The sequence below is a fragment of the Pleurodeles waltl genome, chromosome 7 (assembly GCF_031143425.1).
Source record: "Pleurodeles waltl isolate 20211129_DDA chromosome 7, aPleWal1.hap1.20221129, whole genome shotgun sequence".
NCBI lineage: Eukaryota > Metazoa > Chordata > Amphibia > Caudata > Salamandridae > Pleurodeles > Pleurodeles waltl.
The window spans coordinates 268,162,558-268,187,531 of record NC_090446.1 but is presented as its reverse complement, the minus strand read 5'-3'; positions in this window follow the sequence as shown (position 1 = coordinate 268,187,531).

Sequence of the window (24,974 nt, the reverse complement as noted above, 5' to 3'; positions counted from 1 at the left end):
GCTTATAAGTGGAGGGGGCTGTGCAGTGGGTAGGGTGATGGGGGAGGAATGTCCATGGTAGAGTCCAGTCTCTTGGTATCACAGGTGCATTGTCCAAGGGGGCATAGGAAGTGGAGTAATGACAGTTCAGGGGACATAGTGGGACGAAAGGGTGACAATCAGGAGAGTCTTATTTCCTGGCGGGAGTCTTGGCAATGTTCTCTGTCTTATTCCTGGATATCAGGGACCGTTTGCGGGGTGGTTCTCTTTCTGCAGGGGGTGGAGTGCTGGTGGCCTGTTGGTCCTGTGGCGGGACCTCCTGTCCGCTAGCGCCGGCGGAGGTGGAGGGCTGTTCATCGTTCAGGCTAGTGTCAGGGGCCCGTTGGTGTGCCACTGTGTCCCTCATGGTGTTGGCCATGTCTGCCAGCACCCCTGCGGTGATGACCAGAATGGTGTTAATGGACTTCAAGTCCTGCCTGATCCCCAGGTACTGTTCCTCCTGCAGCCGCTGAGTCTCCTGAAACTTGGCCAGTACCGTGCCCCTGGTCTCCTGGGAATTATGGTGTGCTCCCATGATGTTGGACAGTGCCTCGTGGAGAGTGGGTTCCCTGGGCCTGTCCTCCCCCTGTCGCACAGCAGTCCTCCCAGTTTCCCTGTTATCCTGTGCCTCTGTCCCCTGAACCGTGTGCCCACTGCCACTGACCCCAGGTCCCTGATTGTCCTGGGTTGGTGGGTTTGCCTGGGGTCCCTGTAGTGGTGGACACACTGCTGCTTGACGTGTCCTGGAGACAGAGGGATGGGCCTGATGGGTGGGTGATGTGCTGGTGTGTCCTGAGGGGGAGGTTCAGTGGTGGTTTGTGACTGTGTCAGGGGAACTGACTGTCCAGAGGTCCCTGATGGGCTGGGCTGGTCATCTTGATTCAGGTGTGCAGAGCTGCTGTCGTCACTGTGGGCCTCTTCTGTGGGGGGACTGGATATGTCTGGCACCTCCTGTCCGGTGACGTTGGGTATGGTTCCTGTTGGGGTGTAAATGCATAGTTATTGTATCTGTGTGTGCCAACTTGTGCAATGGGTGAGTTACCCTCTACTCCGGTGCTTGCATTATTGTCTTTGCCCTTGTGTGATTAGTGATTTTGGGGGCCTGGGTGAGTATCTGTACTGGACATGCTTTGGTGATGGGTGTCCATGCATTGGTGTGACATGCAGGCCTTGGTTTTGGGCTGTGTGGATTGTGATAGTGGGGTATCTGTGGGGTGTTGGGGTGATGGGTGTGAGGGTTGGGCTAGGAGTTTGTGATAGCATGCAGGTAGGGTGGGGGGATATAGTATTAAAGATATGACTTACCAGAGTCCAGTCCTCCTGCTACTCCTGCGAGGCCCTTAGGATGCATGATTGCCAAGACTTGCTCCTCCCATGTTGTTAGTTATGGGGGAGGAGGTGGGGGTCCACCGCCAGTCTTCTGTACTGATACCTGGTGTCCTGCAACGAACGCACCTTCCCCATCGGTCGTTGCACCTCTTCCTTATGTCATCCCGTGTTCTGGGGTGCTGTCCCACTGCGTTGACCCTGTTGACAACTCTCCACTATAGCTCTATCCTCCTTGCAATGGAGGTCTGCTGCACCTGTGATCGGAAAAGCTGTGGCTCTACCCGGATGATTTCCTCCACCATGACCCTGAGCTCCTCCTCATAAAACCTGGGGTGTCTTTGAGGTGCCATAATGTGGTGTGGGTGATGTGTGAGGTGATGTTTGTTGTGCTGTGTGATGTGTTGTGTTGGTGTGTATTCTTTGAGGTGCATGGATGTTGTATGAGTGATGGTGTTGTGTGCCTGTGGATGTTGGTGTTATGTTTGCTATTCTCTCTCTCTGCGCATCTTTAAATACATTTTTTGTAAGTGGTTGCGGGTAATGTGGGTGTTTGTTTGATAGTGGTGTGAGTATGTGGGTGTGGTGTGTGTATGTGTATCAGGTGTGTGTATTTTGAATTGTCCAATGTGGTTGTGTTTTGTAAATGTGTGTGTATTTTGAGCGCGGCGGTGTGTACCGCCAATGGATTGCCACAGTTGAAAGACCACCGCGTTGATTCATGGGTCGTGATAGTGTGGGCATATTCCTGTTGGTGTGACAGTGTAGGTTTTGGTATCGCCAGTTTATCACTGACCTTTGGTGTGACAGACTTGTGTTGGGGTCTGTATTGTGGCAGATTACGAGATGTGAGTCAAAATACCTGTAGCGGATTTCTGCAGCGGCCACGGTATCTTGACGCCGTCAGCACCGCCGTTAGCGGGATTTACTGCCAGGGTTGTAATGAGGGCCTATGGCCCTAATTATGACATTGGCAGTAAATCCCACTTACCGCCATGCTGTCTGCCACCAACCTACCGCCGTTGCGGCGGATATCCGGTCACCATATTTTGACACACACACCCATCCGTCACTATTCAGCCACAGACCCAAGTTCGCCACACCAAAGGTCAGTGATAAACTGGTGGTATCAAAACCCACACTGTTACGCCAACAGAACTACGCCCACCACATTATGACCCACGAATCACCAGAGCGGACATTCAATGGCAGTAAACCTTTGGCAGTACATACCACTGCGCTCAAAATACAAACACACATTCAAAACAAAACCACATTGAACAATTTAAACTACACACACCTGACACACATACACACACTATACCCACACACCCACACCACTATAAAACACTCACCCACATTACCCACAAAACATTGGCACGAGACAGACATTACAGCCACAGACAAAACCAAAGACATACACCACCATCACCTATACACCACCCACGCACCCCACATCACACACCCCAACACATCATCCTATACACCCTCACCACAATACTCACACTACACCCAGGGCACCACAACAACACCCCAGATTCTCTGAGGAGGAGCTAAGGTTCATGGTGGAGGAAATCATCCGGGTAGAGCCACGGCTATTTGGAGCACAGGTACAACAGATATCCATTGCTAGGAAGATGAAGCTATGGCGTATGATCGTGGACAGGGTCAACGCTGTGGGACACCCCCGCAGAACAAGTGATGATATCAGGAAGAGGTGGAATGACCTACGGGGAAAGGTACGTTCCTTTGCAGCAAGACACCAGCTCGCAGTACAGAGGACTGACGGTGGACCACCACAACTAACAACATGGGAGGAGCAAGTCTTGGCAATCATGCATCCTGAGGGCCTGGCAGGAGTAGCAGGAGGACTGGACTCTGGTAAGTCAACTCGTTACTACTTTCACCTCCCTACCTGCATGCCATCAGATACCCCACCCTTACCCTCACTCCCATCACCCCACCACCTCCCACACACCCACCATCACATCTTACTCATCACAATGCCAAGCCCTGCATGCACAACCAATGCACGGACACCACTCACAGGCCTGCATGGACACCTATCACTAAAGCATGCACACTAGAGAGAATCAGCTAGCCCACCACATAACAACTCACTTAAGGTAAAGCTGCCAGGGTAATAACAGCCATAGAGGGCAACCCAACCATGTACAATATGTCACACACAGAAACAATAAAACTGCATTTACATCCCTACAGGTATCCCAGCCAGAAGATGTGCCAGCAACATCCAGTCCCCCACAGTAGAGGCCTACAGTGAGGACAGGGACTCTGCTCGCCTGGATCTAGATGTCGAACCTGGCCCATCAGGAACCTCTGGACAGTCGGTTACCCAGGCACAGTCACACACCACCACAGAACCTCCCCCCTCAGGAAACACCACTACAGCACCCACCCAGCGTGCCCATACCTCTGTCCCCAGGATATGTCAATCAGCAGTGTGTCCACAACTACAGAGACCCCAGGACACACTACAAACCCAGGACAATCAGGGACCTGGGGTCAGTGGCAGTGGGCACACGGCTCAGGGGACAGAGGCACAGGACAACAGGAAAGCTGTGAGGACTGCTGTTCTCCAGGGGGAGGACAGACCCAGGGGACCGACTCTCCAGGAGGCACTCACTGAGTTCCTGGGAGCATAACAACATTCCCAGGATACGCTGGGCCAGATCCTGGACCACGTGCAGGAGAACAGGCGGCTGCAGGAAGGACAGTGCCAGGGGATCAGGGAGGACTTGAAAGCCATTAACTCTACCCTCGTCTCCATTGCAGGGGTGCTGGCAGACATGGCCAACATTATGAGGGAGGCAGTGTCACACCAGCTAGCCCCTGCCACTAGCCAGACTACTGAACAGCCCTCCACCTATGCTGCCATAGTGGAGAGGAGGCCCCGCCACAGGACCAACAGGCCACCAGCACCCCTCTCCCTGCAGAAGGAGAACCACCCAGCAAATGTTCCCTGCGATCCAGGAAGAAGCCAGAGACTATTGCCAAGATCCCAGCCAGGAAATGAGCCTCTCCTGATGTCACCCTTGTGTCCCACTCTGTCATCCTGTCCAACTTGAACTGCCATTGCTCCCCTTCCTATGTCCCCATGGACACTGCACCTGTGCTACAAATAGACTGGAGTTATACCCTGGACTTTCCTCCATCATCACCGCAGCCCATTGCACTTCTCCATTTTCTTCATAGCAGAGCAATGAACACACACTGAAAAAATACAAGTATGGAGTATGTGAAATGATTTCAGTACATATTCATTTAACAAGGTTTCAACATTGCAATTCAACTGTACAGTAATGTTAACATAGGAAAGACCTGTATTTGGCTGCAGTGAACACAACAAGAGCGATAGTGGGGCACCAACATTTGCAAAAAGAGTTGCCAAAGGGTACAGTGAGTGGCCATAGAAGTGGGAAATTACAGCCTGCCAGTTACAAAGTGAAACAAAAAACTGACAATGAAATGTGAAGCTACACTGTCTTACCTGCGTGTCATTGGAAGTACTGCCATATCACTGCAGTTCTTTTGTCCTCATTCTCATGCCCTGCCTACTCATCTTCACTATCTACAGGGTCCACTTCTGCCACACAGCCTTTTCCAGCCTCCTCCTCTTGCAGAAAAGGCACATGACGTCTCAAGGCAAGGTTATGCAACATGCAGCATTCCACAATTATCTGGCAGACCTTCTTGAGTGAGTAGCACAGGAATATACCAGTCACATGAAGGCGTCGAAACCTGGCCTTTAGGATGCCAATTGTACGTTCAATGATCCTTCTTGTTCGCCCATGTACCTCATTGTAACGTTCCTCAGCCCTTGTCCTGGGATTCTTCACAGCAGTCAGTAGCCATGATAGGTTGGGGTAACCTGAGCCACCTGCAAATATAGTGGGACAAATGTTAGCCACACATTATCCCTTATGGCCTACACCATACCCATTTACCAACATCCCCTGAGTGGGAACCAGGGCTCACCTATTAGCCACACCCTTTGTCTCTGTAGTTAGCCCATCACATTTGGGATGCTGCTATTCCTCAGGATAAAGGAATCATGCACCGACCCAGGATACATAGCATTGATATGGGAGATATACTGGTCTGCCAAACCCACCATTTGCACACTGATCAAGTGAAAACTTTTTCAATTTCTGAAGATCTGTTCATTTTGCAGGGAGGGCCAAATGCAATATGTGTTCCATCACTCTCCCCAATGATATTGGGGATATGTCCCATTGCAAGAAAGTCCGCCTTCACTGTGGCCAAATCCTCCACCTGGGGGAAAACAACGTAGCTGCACATGTGTTTAATAAGGGCAGCCAACACTCTTGTCAGCACTATTGAGAACATTGGCTGTTACATTCCTGCTGCCAAGCCCACTGTCACTTGGAAAGAACCAATCGCCAGGAAATGTAGCACAGATAGGACTTGCACAAGAGGAGGGTTCCCAGTGGGGTGACGGATAGCAGATATCAGGTCAGGCTCCAATTGGGCAAACAGCTCTGTGATTGTGGCCCTGTAAAGTCTGTGGGTGAGGATAATGTGCCTGTCCTCCATTGTTGCCAAGTCCACCAGTAGTCTGTACATGGAGGGGTGTCTCAATCTCCTATTCATCCTCAGCGGTTGCAGTCTAAGGGACAAAAGAGTGAGGAGCCTGTCATTAACTACATTGTAGCCACTACAGTTTAATGCATGATGTGATTTTTAAATGTATTAGTGGCATATCACCCTGAATTGGTGTCCACCTGTCCTGTATGGAGGGACAGGTGGAAGTAAGGTAATTCCGCTGATGTTGTGTGCCGTCGTGGGAGTCGGTTGTAAACCGCCGTGCAACGCCTCGTTGGATAATATGGGGCCCTATGGGGTACATTGGCCAATGATGATGTACGCTTGCGGTGACGGTATGCACCACTGTGGACGTCACCACCATTTTCTATCTGTTCACTCACTTGCTGCCTGACCTTCAACAGGAGAGGACCTACACTGTATGTGCTGCTGTGACCTGTGTCTGTAACCTACCATGGCCTGTGTGACTAGGGAAAGGGACTCTGCCTTCACTTCGGAGGAGTTCGAGAGACTAGTGGATGGGGTCCTACCCCAGTACGGACTGCTGTATGGGCCTCCAGCCCAACAGGTGAGTATACTGTGAGCACGATGCATGGGGAATGACAGCATGGAGTGCTGTGTGTGAAGGTCTCATGTAGGGGGTGGTTGGTGGATGGGCCCTGGGCAGCGTGCAGCATGCATGCTGGGCAATGTCTCTGCATAAGGGTATGGGAAGGGCTATATAACAGCAAGGACAGTCTAACTAATACCTTTCCTTGTGTATATTTAGTCTGCAGGTCAGTGCCCATCAAAAGAAGGGTATATGATGTGCCATCGCCAAGGACGTGCGGACCCTGGGGGTCTACAGCAGGCAGAGCACCCACTGTCGGAAACGGTGGGAGGACCAGAGATGATGGGCACAGAAGACGGCGGAGGTCCAGCTGGGGATGACCTCCCAAAGACAAAGGGGTGACTGTCGAACCCTGACCCCCCGATGGCCCGCATACTGGCGGTGGCCTATCCGGAGCTGGATGGGTGCTTGAGGGCATCACAGCAGCCACAAAGGGGTGAGTACAGTGCTCATCACTACTACTTATGGATGGTGGGGTGGTATCCGGGTGGGGGATGTGTGTCTGTGGGTGCCCCTAGGCCTGACATTGCAGAGTAGGTGCCATGCTGGGCAGGGATCTGATGTGAAATTCCTCCAAAATGGCTAGTAGGCATCCAACACTGGCCATGGCTGTGTGTGTCCCAGGTATGCTGCAGTTGGCGGTATGTGTCCCTCCCCATGCCCTCGTGATTAGCCTTGTTACTGGTAGTGCACTGCATAGTGCGTAGGGCTGTTCCATGTGTGTGAGTGTGGTGTGTGTACGCCAACGGTGGTGTTGGTGCTGCCATTGACCAAGTGTATCCTTTGTCTCCCCCCATTTTTTGTATTGTCAGCCTCTTCTTATGTGCATTAGCATCATCTGGTGGAGGAGCAGAGGAACTGGCGAAGGAGGGAGCTGCATCCCACAGGACCCAGGTGCCAGAATTCACCGACGGTGAGGGCACCAGTGGGATGAGGGCAAGGGGAGCACCATGGGGGAGACAGGAGGGTACAGTTCTGACACAGATACCTCCTCCGATGGAAGCTCCCTGGTGGTGGCCGACACCTCTGTGCCCACCCAGCTACAGGTACATCGCCACCCCCGTACCAGCACCGCCCTCCCAGCAGCCCTCATCATGTTGGCCGTCCCCGCTCACCCTGGAGGGTGGGCATCTCCTTCGCCCCAGGCACCTCAGGCCCTGCCCCAGTTAGCCCTCCGGCCCTGAGTGAGGAGGGTATTGACCTCCTGAGATCCATCGCTGTGGGGCAGTCAGTCATTGTGAATGCCATCCAGGGGCTGACAGCCCAAATGCAACAGACCAATGCATTTCTGGAGGGCATTCACACTGGCTTGGCGGCCCAACAGAGAACAATCCAGGCTCTGGCCTCCTCTCTGATGGCAGCCATTGTCGAGATGGGGCCACTCACCTGAAAAGCAGGATGTTTGCAGGGGTGATGGTATCCTCCCTCCGACCTCCTGGAACACCTCTCAGCACTTCCTGGTGGACACAGAAACACCGGCAGGTGTCCCAAAAGGAAAGGGGGAGTGTGAAAGAAAGAGAGAAAACACTGCCACGTCTTGCCAGTCCAGCCAGGCATCCTGTATGTTCGGGGGCAGGTTGTTGTTGACAGAGTGATAGTAGAGTTAGTTCACTCAACTTCCTTGAAACTGAATTTCTCTTTCTGATGTGGCATGGGAGTGGTAGAAGAACACTGGGATGCTCCAGCACTTTTCTTGGATAATAATAACTGTTGGCACAATTACTAACACTGCTTTACTAAAAACCCAAACTGACTACCATAACAATAAGTACTGCGACACTAGGGCTGGCTGCACAGAGATTCACTGTTTCACACTACAATTAGAACTGTGGTTGCGCTTATCATGCACAAGAAAGGCAATCAAGGGCATTAATTATATCACATATAATTTTCCTGCATGCATAGGGTTAAACTAAAAGGAACAAAAACAATCCAAGAAATACAAATGTCCACTCTGGGTTTAAAAAGTTAGGATGGCACAGTTTGGTTTGGTGTCATTGTGTGTGTGAAAAAACCCTTCAAAAGCAAATTCCTCAAACCTGAAACACAGGCATGAATGACACAATTTAAATCCAAGACTTATGCTTTTAGAGAAAGAAAACTCACGTAAATGTTCTTTTAAAATTGCACTGTCACTTTTTGTAGTACTTGAGCTCAAGTAGATTTCCTGAAGCACATTTAGGCATGTATCTACAATAATAATGTAGAATGTTCAGAAATACATTTATCTCTTCAAGATAAGCACTCTGCCAAAATACGAGGTCTGAAATACACCAGCTGTTCTAGGCAAGCGCAGCGCTCAAAGAACAAACTCCATGGAGAATATTAGTCTGAAAATTAGTTAGAAAATATAGCTGCAGTCTTTTCTGGAGTGAGGCAGGAATGCCGGGTGTCTGCTGGTACAGGAATGAAGAAAAGAATTGGCTCAAAAGTCCTCAATATGAGGGATGGAATGGCAATACTGGGGGTCCTCTAAGGAGCCCCCAGAGTGCATGGAATCATACAACCATTTGGGGTATAACTCCAACATGTTTGATACCAAACATGTCTATGTTCGGATTTACCATTATGTAGCTGGACATAGGTAGTGACCAGTACACGCCTAAAATGGCATCCCCGCACTCAGGAAGTCAGGGAAAAGGGTCCTGGAGGTTGTGGGGCACCTCTGCTAGTGCAGGAGTGCCCTCACTCAGAGGTACTCTGCACACTGCCCTCAAGACTGGAGGGTGTGCTATAGGGGTGACATACAAGTGACCTGGTGCTGTGTAAATGTCAGTGAAAGGGAGCATGCACCTTTTCACACAGACTGCAATGGCAGCCCTGTAGAAGCCTTTGCATGGGCTCCCTATAGGTGGCACAAGATATGCTGCAGTCCTTAGGGATCCCCTGGAACCCCAATGTCCTTGGTACCTAGGTACTATATACTAGGACTTAAAAGGGGGCACCAGTATGCCAATTTTTGGGTGAATTATTGGGTTACCAGTTTCCTACAACCATAATTTAAGGGAGAGAGCATAACTACTAGGGTCCTGAGTAGCAGGATACCAGTAGACACAGTCAAACACACTGACAAACAGGCCAAATGTGGGGGTAACCATGGTAGAAAGAGGCCACTTTCCTACACAACCACTTTCCCCCCAAACAAAGGATAATAAGGCTAACCTTGGACTGTTGAGACTTTATTGTCTAAGTGGTGATAAGTTGGGAGTGGCTCTGCAATAGAGTCCTTCATCCCTTTATTATCCACTATGTGGTCCCTTCCCTGTGGGGAGGTGAAGCACCCTGTTTGGTTACTTTTAGTTTGAGGACAGTGAAACTGTGGACTCTGAGATTCCCTAGCTTTAAGGTTCTGAAAGAGTTTTAAAGTGGGTTAGTCTGACTGTCCCTGGCACCCTGTGGCAGGACAGGGTTGTGATCCTAAGGATTGTAATGCCAGACAGGGATGCTGTCTTAGCAAGGCTAGAGCAGGGCAAAATGTTTGTCCCCGTGGCTCCAAGAGGGGATAGGGTTGCTCTCCCTCTTTGGGTAGAGCGGACAGGATTGCTGTCCCAACAGCTCCACATAAGGACGGGGCTGCTGGCCTAAAGTTTTAGAGTTAGTGCAGGGGTGCTGCACTAATGTTTCTCTGAGTGAGCTGGGGGGTTGCTCCAAATTTACGAAGACAGGGCAAGGATGCTTTTCTGTCTTAGTTTTCTCACAGACAAGTACTTTCACCTCTGGGAGTCCAGTTGTGATAGCTGTTGACTCCTTTAATACAGTTTCCACCCTATGAGAAGTGTCTCCCACCACAGGAATGATATCCTTTGTGGTTGGGTGGGTAGGGGATACTTTGATACTTTTTTTCCCTGTGGTGTGAGGATGATCCTGAGGCTTCAGGGCTCCTTCTCTCCTTTGCTTTTTATTCTCACCTGAGATTAAAGGAAGCAATTCATTGGGGATACCCAGCATGGATACATGGGTCATAAACTCTACTTCAGCCCAATCTGAGGCCTCTAGGTCATTTCCTAAGAGACAGTCTACAGGTAAGCTAGGTGGCACCATCACCTGCTTAGGGCCAGTAACACCACCCCAACCAAGTTGCACTACAACTAAGGGGAGAGATTGAGTGGAGTTATTGACATCAGTAAGTTGGTACTTCTGTCCAAGGAGGTGTTGTGAAGGAGACACCAGGTTTTCAGTCACTAAAGTGAACCTGGCACCTGTGTCCCTGTAGGCCTAGGCCTCAACACCATTTATTTGAATTGTCTGCTTGTACTTATTCATGTTAAGGGGTCAAGAAACCAATGTGGAAAGGCCAATGGCACCAGGTGAGACAGAAACTGTGTTGGTGGTTTCAACACCTACCCCAGTTCCTATGATGGACCCAAAAGTGAAACTATCCACATGTTCATTTTGACTATTGCCAGTAGTTCCACCACTCTTACTACTACTACTAGGGGTACTAGAAGTGGATGTAGTAGTGGTGGTAAGCTCAGGGGCTTTACTTGGATAGGATGTGTCCCCCGACCTATGGCCTTTACCTCTGCACAGATAGCACCAAGTATTTTTAGTGTGTGCAGAAGAGAAAGAAGAGGAAAAGGTTTTATTCCCACCCCAGAGGAGTTTTGTGGACCTGAGGAGAAATCTTTACTTTTGTGTTTGTCCCCACCCTTGTCATGAGACTAATTACCTTCTTTCCTCTTGTCCTTCTTACACCCTGCATGAGCTTTTCTGCTCACTCTTGTTCTGACCCATTTGTCTGCCTTCTTTCCCAATTCGTGGGTAGAGGTCACATCTGAGTCTGCAAGATACTGGTGCAACAAGTCAGACACACAGTTATTCAAAATACGGTCTCTCAGAATCAAATTGTATAAGGCCTCATAATCAAACACTTTGCTGTCATTAACCAGCCTTCTAAAGCCTTAACAGAACAGTCCACAAATTCAACCCAATCCTGTGATGACTCTTTTCTGGTTTCTCTGAACTCAATACTGTATTGTTTAGTGGTGAAGCCATATCCACCCAAGAGTGCAGTTTTAAGAATATCATAGTTGTCTGAGTCTTCTTCTCTGACAGTGAGAAGTCTATCCCTTCCCTTTTCCACTTCTAGTTGTCATACCCACCTTGTATGGGGGAACAGTTTCTAGAATCAAAGGTGTCATCCCTGGACCCATATCTCCTGAAACTGCTGCTGCTGCCACCATGGGGTACTAACTCCAACCCATGCCTTTCCATTTCCACAGCCAAGGTCTCCCTCTCTAGGGTTAGCTGTTGCTGCTGCAGCCTCAACCAGGCTTCCTCCAGTCTCAGTTTCCTTAGCTCCCTATCCATGGAGTCATCACCTGAAGTCGAACCATGGGATCCCTCAGACACTGTGGTGATATGGGAATGAGCAGAGGTAGACCTTTCCCTAACGTTTGTGACCCTAGTGACGACCTCTGGGTGTGAAGGGAGGCCTACCTAAATGACTATCCCTCCCACTACCATCTACACTACTTAGGGGGTCATTACAACCCTGGCGGACAGAGTGAAAGCGGCGGTAAGACCGCAAACAGGCAGTCGGAAAAAAAATGGGAATTATGACAGTGGCAGAAACCGCCAACAAAGACAGCCACTTTAACACTCCGACCGCCACGGCGGTACAGACAAACAGCTTGGCGGTCACCGCCAACAGACAGGCGGAGGACAATGTACCGCCCACAGTATCACAACCTACCAATCCGCCACCTTTTCCGGGGCGGATTCACCGTGGATAAAAACACGGCGGAAACAGCCATTTCAAAGGGAAAACGCTCACCTCTACACACTCCATGAGGAAGGAGGACACCATGAAACCGGAACTCCAAATACTCCCTGCAATAGTCTTCCTGCTCCTGTACGACCATCATCAACGCCGGCGCCAAAGACAACGGTGAGTACTGCACCTACGACATAGGGGAGGGGGAGGCAAAAGTCAGGGACACACACACGCAACACCCCCACCCCGACCCTCACCCACAACAACACACACACCAATGCATATCCAAACATTACAGTAACAACCCCCAAACCCCCCGGAAGAATGCAAACACAAAAGGAAATGAGTGCCACCATTGTAATATATCAAAATACAGTAACCAAATATATACAGATATAATTACACATTCATTCAATGTCCGTGGACCACTGGGCCCAAAATGCATGGGCGAAGCCCACATCAGATACCTGAGCAAAATGGAGAGAGCACTACTGGGGCATCAGATAGAAATACAACATGCACCTCAGGGGGAATGGAAGGGGGGGCACCTCAGTCGGATGACTGCACCACGCCAGATCCACGATGGGGCTCCATGCCCATTGATGTATCCTGGGGAGTGCAAAGCCACAGTCTCTCAAGTCTCTACAGTGGGTGGCTTGCCCAATGTTCAATCCTGGGCAGTGCAAAGCCGCAGTCTCTCAAGTCTCTTCAGTGGGTGGGTTGCCCACTGTTCCATCCTGGGGAGTGCAAAGCCACAGTCTCTCAAATCTCTACAGTGGGTGGGTTGCCCACTGGACCATCCTGGGGAGTGCAAAGCCACAGTCTCTCAAGTCTCTACAGTGGGTGGCTTGCCCACTGTTCAATCCTGGGGAGTGCAAAGCCACAGTCTCTCAAGTCTCTACAGTGGGTGGCTTGCCCACTGTTTAATCCTGGCTTGAGTTTGCAGTTTCTGACCTGTTCAGCGGTCTCTGCCCTGTTCAGCGGTGCTTTGCCCTGTTCAGCGGTGCTTGCCCTGTTCAGCGGTGCTTGCCATGGCGGTCTTTGCCCTGTTCAGCGGTGCTTTGCCCTGTTCAGCAGTGCTTGCCCTGTTCAGCGGTGCTTGCCATGGCGGTCTTTGCCCTGTTCAGCGGTGCTTGAGTTTGCAGTTTCTGACCTGTTCAGTGGTGCTTGCCATGGAGGTCCTTCATTGCCCAGCTGGGCTGGGGCTGGCGGTCCTTAATTGGGCAGCTGGGCTGTGGCTGCCGGGGCCCTCCTGGGCAGCTGGGCTGTGGCTGGCGGTGGCCTCCTGGCCACTGACGATGGTGCTGCCCTCCTGGGCACTGACTATGGCGGTGGCCTTCTGGCCAGTGACGATGGGGCTGCCCTCCTGGGCACTGACTCTGGCCTCCTGGCCACTGACGATGGTGCTGCCCTCCTGGGCATTGACTCTGGCGGTGGCCTCCTGGCCAGTGACGATGGGTTTGGCGGTGGACTCCTGGGCAGCGGGGATGATGGCGGGCTTCTCCGCCATGCTGCTCTTCCCAGACTTTGGCGATTTCTTCTGCCCCTTCCCCACCTTGGGAGGAGTCACATCTGAGTGGACACTGCCCCGGGACCCTTGTGAGAGGCTTTGCCGGCTGGAGTCTTCCGCCTCTCCCGCCGGGCACTGTCTAACTTCTGGTGCTTCACAGGGAGGTGACTGGCTGTGCTGTGGCTCCGTGTCACCCTGGCTGCCCTGGTGGCCGGTGCACTCCACATACCTCTAACAGGCACCACTGGTCCCGGCAATTTTTTGGCTGAGGTGCTAGTACGGAACCTATGAATTGAAGGGGGGAGTGGTGGGAAAGAGGTCAAGGTTGCTCAGGAACAGTTTCTTAGGAACACTGGGACGGGTAGCTGGAGGGGGTCTGGGAGTGGAGGAAGAGGAGGTGGTTGTAGGAGGTGTAACTTTTGTTGATTTGGGTGCAGGTGCATGCGCTGGAGGCTGTCGTGAGGTGGATGGATGTTGGGTGGGTGTGTGCCCGCGTTTGTGTACTTTGGGAGGGGGCGTCACAGACACACTGGGAGAGGACACAGGGGACGTGTAAATGGTAGTGGGGGTGGTGAGTGCAGGTGAGCGGGGTGTGGTGGTGGGTGTGCTGGTGCGGGACCTAGTGGCTGTAGTGGTAGTGCATGCAGGTGAGAGTGTAGACGACACTGGGAGGGAGAAGGAAGACGACGACGAGGGGGACACAGTGGAGGCAGTGGATGTTGCTGTGTCTGTATGTGTGTGATGCTTGCGTGAGTGCCTGTGGGATGTGTGGTGCTTATGTTTGCCTGAGCTTCCCTTGCATGTTGAGGTGTGTGCAGGCTGGTCTTGGGATAGGCTGGGGTACAGGGGATTGGGTCTGGGTGGAGGAAGTTGGAGGGGGGAGGCTAGAGACAGGGACAATGGCTGCCATCAGTGCTGAGGCCAGAGATTGCAGGGTTCGATGAAGGGCAGCCTGACCAGAATGAATGCCCTCCAGGAATGCATTTGTGTGTTGCAATTCCCTTTCTACACCCTGGATGGCATTCAAAATGGTAGACTGCCCAACAGTGAGGGACCTGAGGAGGTCAATGGCCTCCTCACTGAGGGCAGCAGAGGGGCAGGGGCTGAGGTGCCTGGGGCGAAGGTGATGCCCACCCTCCTGGGTGAGCGGGCACGGGGCGAAGGCTGAGGGGCTGCTGGGAGGGCGGTGCTGGTAGGGGGGGTGGCAGCTGTACCTGTAGAAGTGGGGGACACAGATTTTGCCGCACCACAAGGGAGCTCCCATCGGAGGACGAGTCCGAGTCGCTGGTTGCTGATCCTGTGACCGCCGTGAAGCTCCCCTCGCCCTCCGTCCCACTGGTGTATTCAGGGTCCGTGGTGTGGCCCTCCATGGCCATGTGGGATGCAGCTCCACTCTACCTTCGCCTGATGATGCTGATGCACACAAGAACAGGGAGAGCACAAAAAGGGAAGGGGGACGACAGAAGAAAGACAGGTTGAGTGCATGGCTTACCGCTACAGTTGGCGGACAATACAGACACAGCAGCCCCCTGCACTACGCCGTGCTGTTGGGCTCTACTGATGCAGTTCCTGGGATATGGCCTACATGGCTATGGTCGACATCAGCACACATAGATGACACAGGGGCATGTATACCTGTACTTGGCACTCTACAGAGGTGGGGTGGAGTGCCACATGGCCTGCATTACGGAGGGGCCTAGCCTACGGACCTCGCCCTGGCCTAGGGAAACCCACAGCCCTCCTCCCCCACCCACACACCTTCACTGCGCGCAAAGTCCGCAGAATGATGTTGTACTCACCCCCTTGTGTCTGCTGTGATGCCCTCAAGTGCCCATCCAACTCAGGGTAGGCCACCGCCAGGATCCTGGACATCAGGGGGGTCATTGTGCGACGGGCACCCCTCCCACGTTGGGAGGCCATCCCCAGCTGAGCCTCCGCTGTCTTTTTGCTCCAGTGGCGAATGTCCTCCCATCTTTTACGGCAGTGAGTGCTCTGTCTCTGGTGGACCCCCAGGGTCCCGACGTCCTTGGCGATGGCACGCCAAATATCCTTCTTCTGGTGGGCGCTGACCTACATGACATGTACAGGGGAAGAAGAGAAGTCATTACCAACTGCACCGTCTAAGTGAGTGGCCCACATCCCTACCCTTGCCATGTGGCACATGCATTCACAGTCCTTCATGCACGCAGAACTCTGCCCCCTTCCTACTTACAACCAGCCCTCTCCACCCAGGCATAGCCCATACCACTTGCTCCCTGTGTACTCACCTGTTGGTCTGGAGGACCGTAGAGCAGCGTGTACTGGGGGAGGACCCTGTCCACTGTTCTCCAACTCCTGTGCAGTGAAGGCAGGGGCCCTTTCCCCAGACGCACGAGCCATTGTCTCTTCCAGACCGAGGTCACAGCAGCACTTGCGGTGTAGGTCCTCTCCTGTCGAAGTTCAGGTATCGAGTGATTCAACAGTTAGAAAATGGCGGTCACGTCCGCGGCGGTGACGCCTGCGGCGGTGCGTATCATCACCGCGGGCGCACTTCGTCATTGGCTCCTGGGACCCATAGGGTCCAATGTGAACCAATGCAGCATTGCGCCGCGGTCTTCGGCTGCCTACCGCGACGGTGTACAACGCCAGCGCAGTTACCTCACATCCCATTGTCCCAGTTTAGAGGTCAGGCAGCCGCCATTTCAGGGGCCCACATGGCTTCATTTTCAACTGCGTGACACATACCTAGGCCTGAACTCAACACACATACAGACAACTTTTTGGATTATGTTTCGTGTTCTGTGTAGACTGTGGGTACATACCTCTGAGTTGTTTGACTCTGTGGTCGCTGTTGTCCTTCCTAGGCACCGTCAGCTGGGACATGTGAGGAGATGGCGGAATCCTCCTTTGTACCGACTGCTGGTGGACCTGTTGACATTGGAGGAGCGACATTTAATCATCACCTACAGGTTTGACCGTGCCACAATCCAGGAACTGTGTACCCAGTTGGAGCCTGACCTGATGTCAGCTATCCGCCATCCCACAGGGGATCCCCCCTCAAGTGCAGGTGCTATTAGTGCTCCATTTCCTTGCAAGTGGGTCATTTCAAACAACAGTGGCCACGGCATCAGGGATGTCCCAGCCTATGTTTTCCAACGTGTTGTCCAGAGTGTTGTCTGCCCTGCTGAAACACATGAGGAGCTACATCATTGTCCCTCAGGTGGAGGATTTGGCTACAGTTAAAGGTGACTTCTATGCCCTTGGACATATCCCCAACATCATAGGTGCCATTGATGGGGCCCATGTAGCTCTGGTCCGCCCCCCACAGGAGTGAACAGGTGTACAGGAACCGGAAGAGTTATCATTTGATGAATGTACAGATGGTATGTTTGGCAGACCAGTACATCTCCCAGGTAAATGCTATGTTCCCTGGCTCAGTGCATGACGCCTACATCCTGCGGAATAGCAGCATCCATTATGTGATGGGTCAACTCCAGAGGCACCGTGTGTGGCTATTAGGGGACTCTGGTTACCCCAACCTGTCAGGGCTACTGACCCAAGTGAGGAATCCCAGGACCAGGGCAGAGGAAAGCTACAATGAGGCCCATGGGCGGACTAGGAGGGTGATCGAACGCACCTTTGTCCTCCTGAAGGCCAGGTTCAGGTGCCTCCATATGACAGGTGGTTCCCTATTCTACTAACCAAGGAAGGTGTGCCAGATCATCATCGCCTGCTGTATGCTTCACAATCTGGCTTTGCGACGCCAGGTGCCTTTTCTGCAGGAGGATGGTCCAGATGACGGTGTTGTGGCAGCTGTGGAGCCTGTGGACAGTGATGAGGAGGAAGCAGAGGAAGAAGACATTGACAACAGGGACTCAGTTCTCAGTTATCCAGCAATATTTCCAGTGACACACAGGTGAGAACACATTCTTGCCTACTACAAGTACTTTCACACTTCTACCTCTATCCTGTCTGTCAATTTCAACCAGTATATGGTAACTGAGTTGTACATTTCCATTACGGTTTCACAGGTGTGGTTACCAACGTGTGTCATCTGCTTACATTCTTCATGGACTTGTGAGGTGTGACATAGGTATGTTGACATTACATTTGAGAACGGATTTTGTCACTGTCATTGCTAATATACATTTTCAAAATCTGAGACTGACTCCAGATTGTTTTGTGCTTCAAGGGTGTTTATTGAAGTGCTAAATATTGGAGAGGGGTGGTAAAATGGTGAGGGGTGATGGTGGAGGAATGTCCATGGCAGAGTCCAGTCTATTAGGCTCACAGGTGCACTGCCCATATGGGCATAGGAAGTGGAGCTGGGGCAGTTCCAATATGGACAGGGTTGCAAAGTGGGACAGTGGGATGACAATCAGGGTGGTCTCATTTCTTGGTGGGGGTCTTGCCTTCGTGCTCTGTCCTGTTCCTGGATCTCAGGGACCGCTTGTGGGGTGGTTCTCCGTCTGCAGGGGGTGGGGTGCTGGTGTGGTGGTCCTGTGGCGGTGCCTCCTGTCCACTAGCGCCAGCAAAGGTGGTGGCCAGTTCATCGTCCATGCTAGTGTCAGGGGCCCCTTGGAGTGCCACGGTGTCCCTCCTGGTGTTGAGTATCTCCTTCAGCACCCCTACGATGGTGCCCAGGGTGTAATTGATGGCTCTGAGTTCCTCCCTGAAGCCCAAATACTGTTCCTCCTGCAGGCGCTGGGTCTCCTGAAACTTGGCCAGGACCGTAGCCATCGTCTCCTGGGAGTGGTGGTATGCTCCCATGATGGAGGAGAGGGCCTCGTGGAGAGTGGGTTCCCTTGGCCTGTCCGCCCCCTGTCGCACAGCAGCCCTCCCAGTTCCCCTGTGTTCCTGGGCCTCCGTCCCCTGGACCGTGTGCCCACTACCACTGCCCCCAGGTCCCTGTTGTTGTTGGGGTGGTGGGTTATCCTGAGTTCCCTGTAGTGGTGGACACACAGCTGATTGACGTGTCCTGGGTACGGAGGTATGGGCCTGCTGGGTGGGTGCTGTGCTGTGCTGGTGTTACCAGAGGGTGGAAGGTCTGTGGTGGGCTGTGCCTGTGTGAGGGGAACCGACTGTCCGAGGCCCACGATAGTCCAGGCTGGTCATCTGGATCCAGTTGGCCAGAGCTGCTGTCGTCACTGTGGGCCTCTTCTGTGGGTGGGGTAGAGATGTCTGGACCCTCCTGTCTGGTGACGTTGGGTAGTGGTCCTGCAGGGGTGTAAAAGCATGATTATTGCATGTGTGTGTGTCATGGTGTGCAATGGGTGGGTGAGCGTGTACCCCGGTGCTAGCATTCCTGTGTGGGGGCTTGTGTGATGATGGTTGGGGGGGTGTTATGGGTATGTGCACTGGGCATGCTTTAGTGATGGGTGTCCATGCTTTGTTGTGTCATGCAGGGCTTGGTGTTGGGATGTGTGGTTTGTGTTATTAGTACATAAGTGAGGAGTTGGAGTGATAGGGGAGGGGGCGAGGGTGGGGGTCTGTGATAGCATGCAGGTAGGGTGGGGGATACGATAGTTAAGATTTGACTTACCAGAGTCCATTCCTCCACCGACTCCTCCGAGGCCCTCAGGATGCATAATAGTCAAGACCTGCTCCTCCCATGTTGTTAGTTGTGGGGGAGGAGGTGGGGGTCCGCTGCCAGTCCGCTATACCGCGATGTTGTGTCTTGAGACCACGTAACGCACCTTTCCCCGTAGGTCATTCCATCTCTTCCTGATGTCTTCCCGATTTCTTGGGTGTTGTCCCACTGCGTTGACCCTGTCGACTATTCTTCGCCATAGCTCCATCTTCCTAGCTATGGAGGTGTGCTGCACCTGTGCTCCAAATAGCTGCGGCTCTACCCAGACGATTTCCTCCACCACGACCCTGAGCTCCTCCTCGGAGAACCTGGGGTGTCTTTGCCGTGCCATGGGGTGGTGTAGGTGATGTGTGGGGTGGTGTATGTGGTGATGAGTGTGGTGATGTGTAGTGATGTGTGGTGTTTTGTGCGTGGATGTTGTGTGGGTGATGGTGCTGTGTGCCTCTGTGTGGTGGGGTTGTCTATGCTGTGCAGTCTCTCTGGCCTTCGTCAAAAGTTTTGGTCATAGGGGTTTGTGGGTGATGTGGGTGTGTGTTTTATATAGTATTGATTGTGTGGGAGTGGTGTGTGTATGTGTATCAGGTATGTGTATTTCGAATTGTCCAATGTGGCGGTGTTTTGGAGATGTGTGTGTATTTTGAGCGCGGCCGTGTGTACCGCCAATGGAATACCACGGTTGAAAGACTGCCCGCGCGTGGATTCGTGGGTCGTAATAGCATGGCCGTGTTTCTGTTGGCGTGACAGTGGAGGATTTTTTTTTTTCACCAGTTTATCACTGACCTTTGGTGTGGCGGACTTGTGTGGGTGTCTGAATTTCGGTGGATTCCGAGATGTGGGTCATAATAGCTGTGCGAGATTTCCGCGGCAGCGGCGGTTTATTGGCGGTCTTCTGCACGGCGGTAAGCAGCTTTTACCGCCAATGTTGTAATGACCCCCTATGTAAGAACCAGAAGAGACTGCAAGACATCAACTATGGATTCCTGGACCTGAAGACCTTTGGAAAAAGGGGACCAAGTCTAAGAAGCACAGAAGAGTCCAGGAAGAACAGGAGACCCTGCTAACCTGGATGAAGGTGCAAAAAAACAACCACCGGTGAAGAACAACAGTCAGTACTGCACCCACGAAGACGGATGCAGGTTCCTGGGTGGTGCAGATGATGTCCCAGGCTGGATGGAGGATTGCAGTCTGGTTTGCATTGCTGGATTCCACCAACAAACCTTGCCACACGCAAAGCTCGCAGTTAGGGGAAAATGGTGCTGTTCGGGACCAGGAGGGGCCTGGTGGACTCTACCCAGGAGGAGGAGTCAGGAGGGCCTCTCAGCAACTCAGAGCCCCCTCAGAAGACCTTGCAGCACACACAGGAGTCTCACAGCATGGGGACAAAGAAGGTGCAAAAGGAGGCCCATGCAGCACTACAACATAGGCTACAACGCCACCGGAGAACCACGCAGGAAGCTGTGCATCACAGGCAGGAGTGATGGGGGTTGGAGCTGCATGTTGTGGAAGGGTGCCAACAAGCCTTGGCAACTGCAAAGCACACAGTGCACCGGGGTACTGTCTTGCGTGGGGAGGCAAGCTCTTACCTCCACCAAAGTTGATCTTGGATGGTCTTGGACATCAAGACCATCGGGACCACTTCAGTCCACCACCTGTGATGCAGGATTCACGCAGCTCGTCAGGAGAGGGGTCCCACACAACCAGTCATCATTGCAGAGATGTGCCTGCTGAAGCAGGGGAGTGAATCCTTTATTCCAAGGGAGATTCCTTCATTCTTCTTGTGCAGGCTGAACATAGGCTGACCTCTGAGAATGCACAACTGGGAAACAGTTGCAATAGCTGGCAGGAGCTGAAGCTATAATGTTGCAGAAGTCATCTTTGCTTCTTTGTTGCAGTTTTTAGAGTTCCTTGAGGGTCCAGATGCAGTTTCTTTGGTAAGAAGGTGAAGTAAATTATTCAGAGGATTCCTGCTGGAGTCTTGCAATCCGAATCTGAAGAACCAACCAAGAGAGACACTCCAAATAGCCCGGAAAGGGGGATTGGTCAGTTACTCAGGTAATCACCTATCGGGGGCTCTGGCGTCACCTGCTGGCACTGGCCACTCAGATGCTCCCAGAGTTCACTGCCAACTTGGAATCCAAGATGGCAAAACCCAGGGACCCTCTGGGGGAGCTCTGAGTACCACTCCTGGGGTGGTGATTGTAGGAGGCTGGCCTGGCTTATAGTGGGTACCCTGTGGTACTTACACCCTGTGCCAGGTCCAGTTATCCCTTATTAGTAGAAAATAGGTGTTTCTAGCAGCTTAGGCTGATAGAAGGTAGCTATGGCAAAGCAGCTTAGGCTGAACTAGGAGACATACAAAGCTCCTACTATACCACTTATATCATATGCACAATATCAAAAGAAAACACAATACTCAGAGTTACTAAAACTAAAGGTACTTTATTTTTATGACAATATGCCACAAGTATCTCAGTGAGTACCCTCAGTAAGAAGGTAAGTTATATACACAAGTTATATGTCCACAAACCCAAAACAGGTAAGTAAGAGTCAGAAAAGTAATGCAAACAGTGTAGAATTACAATAGGTTGCAATGGGTAAACATAGATCTAGGGGCAACACAAACCATATACTCCAAAAGTGGAATGCGAATCACAAATGGACCCCAGACCTATGGGAGCTTGTAGAGGGTCGCTGGGACTGTAAGAAAACAGTCACGGTGTCCAAGATACCCCACCCCAAGACCCTGAAAAGTAGGAGTAAAGTACACCTACTGCCCTCAAAGGACACAATAGTCGTGATAGGGGGATTCTGCAAGAACCACAAACATCAGCAAGGCACTGAAGACAGATTCCTGGACCTGAGGAGCTGCAAGGAAAGGGGACCAAGTCCAAGAGTCATGATAGTGTCCAGGGGGGGCAGGAGCCCAGAAAACCCCGAATGAAGGTGCAAGGAAGCTGCCTCCGGGTGGAAGAAGCTTGGAGTTCTGCAACAACAAAGAGGACTAGGAACTTCTCCTTTAGATGGAAGATGTCCCACGTCGCGATGAAGGTTGCAGAAGTATTCCCACACAGAAATACCCCAAACAAGCCTTGCTAGCTGCAAGGGTTGTGGTAGAGGTTTTTGGGTGCTGCTGGGGACCAGGAAAGACCAGGATGTCGCCCCTTGGAGGAGGAGACAGAGGGGGTGCTCAGCAACTCAGAGAGTCCCCACAGAAGCAGGCAGCACCCACAAAAGTACCTGAACAGGCACTTAGAAGATTTGTGAACCAGAATTGGGTCAGAGTCACAAAGGAGGGTCCCACGACGCCGGAGGCCAACTCAGAGGGTTGAGCTCTGCAGGATGGAGTGCTGGGGACCCAGGCTAGGCTGTGCATGAAGGTAATCATGGAAGAGTGCACAGGAGCCGGAGCAGCTGCAAATCATGCAGTACGCAGTTCTGCAGTCTAGCATGGGGAGGCAAGGACTTACCTCCACCAAACTTGGACTGAAGGATCACTGGACTGTGGGAGTCACTTGGATAGTGTTCCTGTGTTCCAGGGACCACGCTCATCAGGATGAGAGGGGACCCAGAGGACCGGTGATGCAGTCTTTTGGTGCCTGCGTTAGCAGGGGGAAGATTCCGTCGACCCACAGGAGATTTCTTCTTGGCTTCCAGTGCAGGGTGAAGCCAGATGACCCCCAGAGCATGTACCACCAGGAAACAGTCGAGAAAGTCGGCAGGATGAGGTGCTACAATGTTGCTGGTAGTCGTCTTGCTACTTTGTTGCAGTTTTGCAGGCGTCCTGGAGCAGTCAGCGGTCGATCCTTGGCAGAAGTTGAAGAGGGAAGTGCAGAGGAACTCTAGTGAGCTCTTGCATTCGTTATCTGAAGAATTCCCCAGAGGAGAGACCCTAAATAGCCAGAAAAGGAGGTTTGGCTACCAAGAAAGGAGGTTTGGCTACCAAGAAAGGAGGATTGGCTACCAAGAGAGGTAAGAGCATATCAGAGGGGGTCTCTGATGTCACCTGCTGGCACTGGCCACTCAGACCAGTCCAGTGTGCCGTCAACACCTCTGTTTCCAAGATGGCAGAGGTCTGGGACACACTGGAGGAGCTCTGGGCACCTCCCCTGGGAGGTACTGGTTAGGGGAGTGGTCACTCCCCTTTCCTTTGTCCAGTTTCGCACCAGAGCAGGGCTGAGGGATCCCTGAACTGGTGTAGACTGGCTTATGCAGAGATGGGCATCATCTGTGCCCATCAAAGCATTTCCAGAGGCTAGGGGAGGCTACTCCTCCCCAGTTCTTCACACCTATTTCCAAAGGGATAGGGTGTAACACCCTCTCTCAGAGGAAATCCTTTGTTCTGCCTTCCTGGGCCAGGGCTGCCTGGACCCCAGGAGGGCAGAATCCTGTCTGAGGGGTTGGCAGCAGCAACAGCTGCAGTGGAAACCCCAGAAAAGCAGTTTGGCAGTACCCGGGTTCTGTGCTAGAGACCCGGGGGATCATGGAATTGTCCGAGCTCCCTATGGGTAGCAAAACAAATGCTGCAGCCCATAGGGATCTCCTGGAACCCCAATACCCTGGGTACCTAAGTACCATAAACAAGGGAATTATATGGGTGTACCAGTGTGCCAATAAGAATTGGTAAAATTAGTCACTAGCCTGCAGTGACAATTTTAGAAAGCAGAGAGAGCATAAACACTGAGGTTCTGGTTAGCAGAGCCTCAGTGATACAGTTAGGCACCACACAGGGAACACATATAGGCCACAAACTTATGAGCACTGGGGTCCTGGCTAGCAGGATCCCAGTGACAGATAACAAACACACTGACAACATAGGGGTTTCACTATGAGCACTGGGCCCTGGCTAGCAGGATCCCAGTGAAACAGTGAAAACACCCTGACATATACTTACAAACAGCCTAAAAGTGGGGGTAACAAGGCTAGAAAGAGGCTACCTTCCTACAGTGATAGACAGGGGAGTGGTCACCCCCCTTTCTTTTGTCCAGTTTCACCCCAGAGCAGGGATTGGGACACCTGAAACAGTGTAGACTGGATTATGCAAGGAGGGCACCAAATGTGTTCTACAAAGCATTTCCAGTGGCTTGGTGAAGCTACCCCTACCAAGCCTGTAAAACCAATTTCCAAAGGGAGAGGGTGTAACACCCCTCTCCCAAAAGAAATCCTTTGTTCTGCCTTCCGGAGCTTGAGCTTCTCAACAAACAGGAGGCTAGAAACCTGTCTGAGAGGTAGCAGCAGCTGGGAAGCCTGGAAAACCTCAGAAGGCTGGAGTGGCAATACGTTGGGTCATCTAAGGAGCCCACAGAGTGCATGGAATCATACACCCAATTCTTGGAAAAGTATTGGGGTATGATTCCAACATGTTTGATACCAAACATGCCTATGTTCAGAGTTATCATTATGTAGCTGAACATAGGTAGTGACCTATGTCCAGTACACACACAAAATGGCGTCCCCGCACCTATGAAGTCCGGGAAAAGGGTCTTGGAGGTTGTGGGGGCACTTCTGATAGTGCATGGGTGCCCTCACACACAGGTACTCTGCACCATGCCCTCAGGGCTGGAGGGCCTGCTATAGGGGTGACTCATAAGTGACCTAGTGCAGTGTAGATGGCGGTGAAAAGGTGCATGCACCTTTTCAC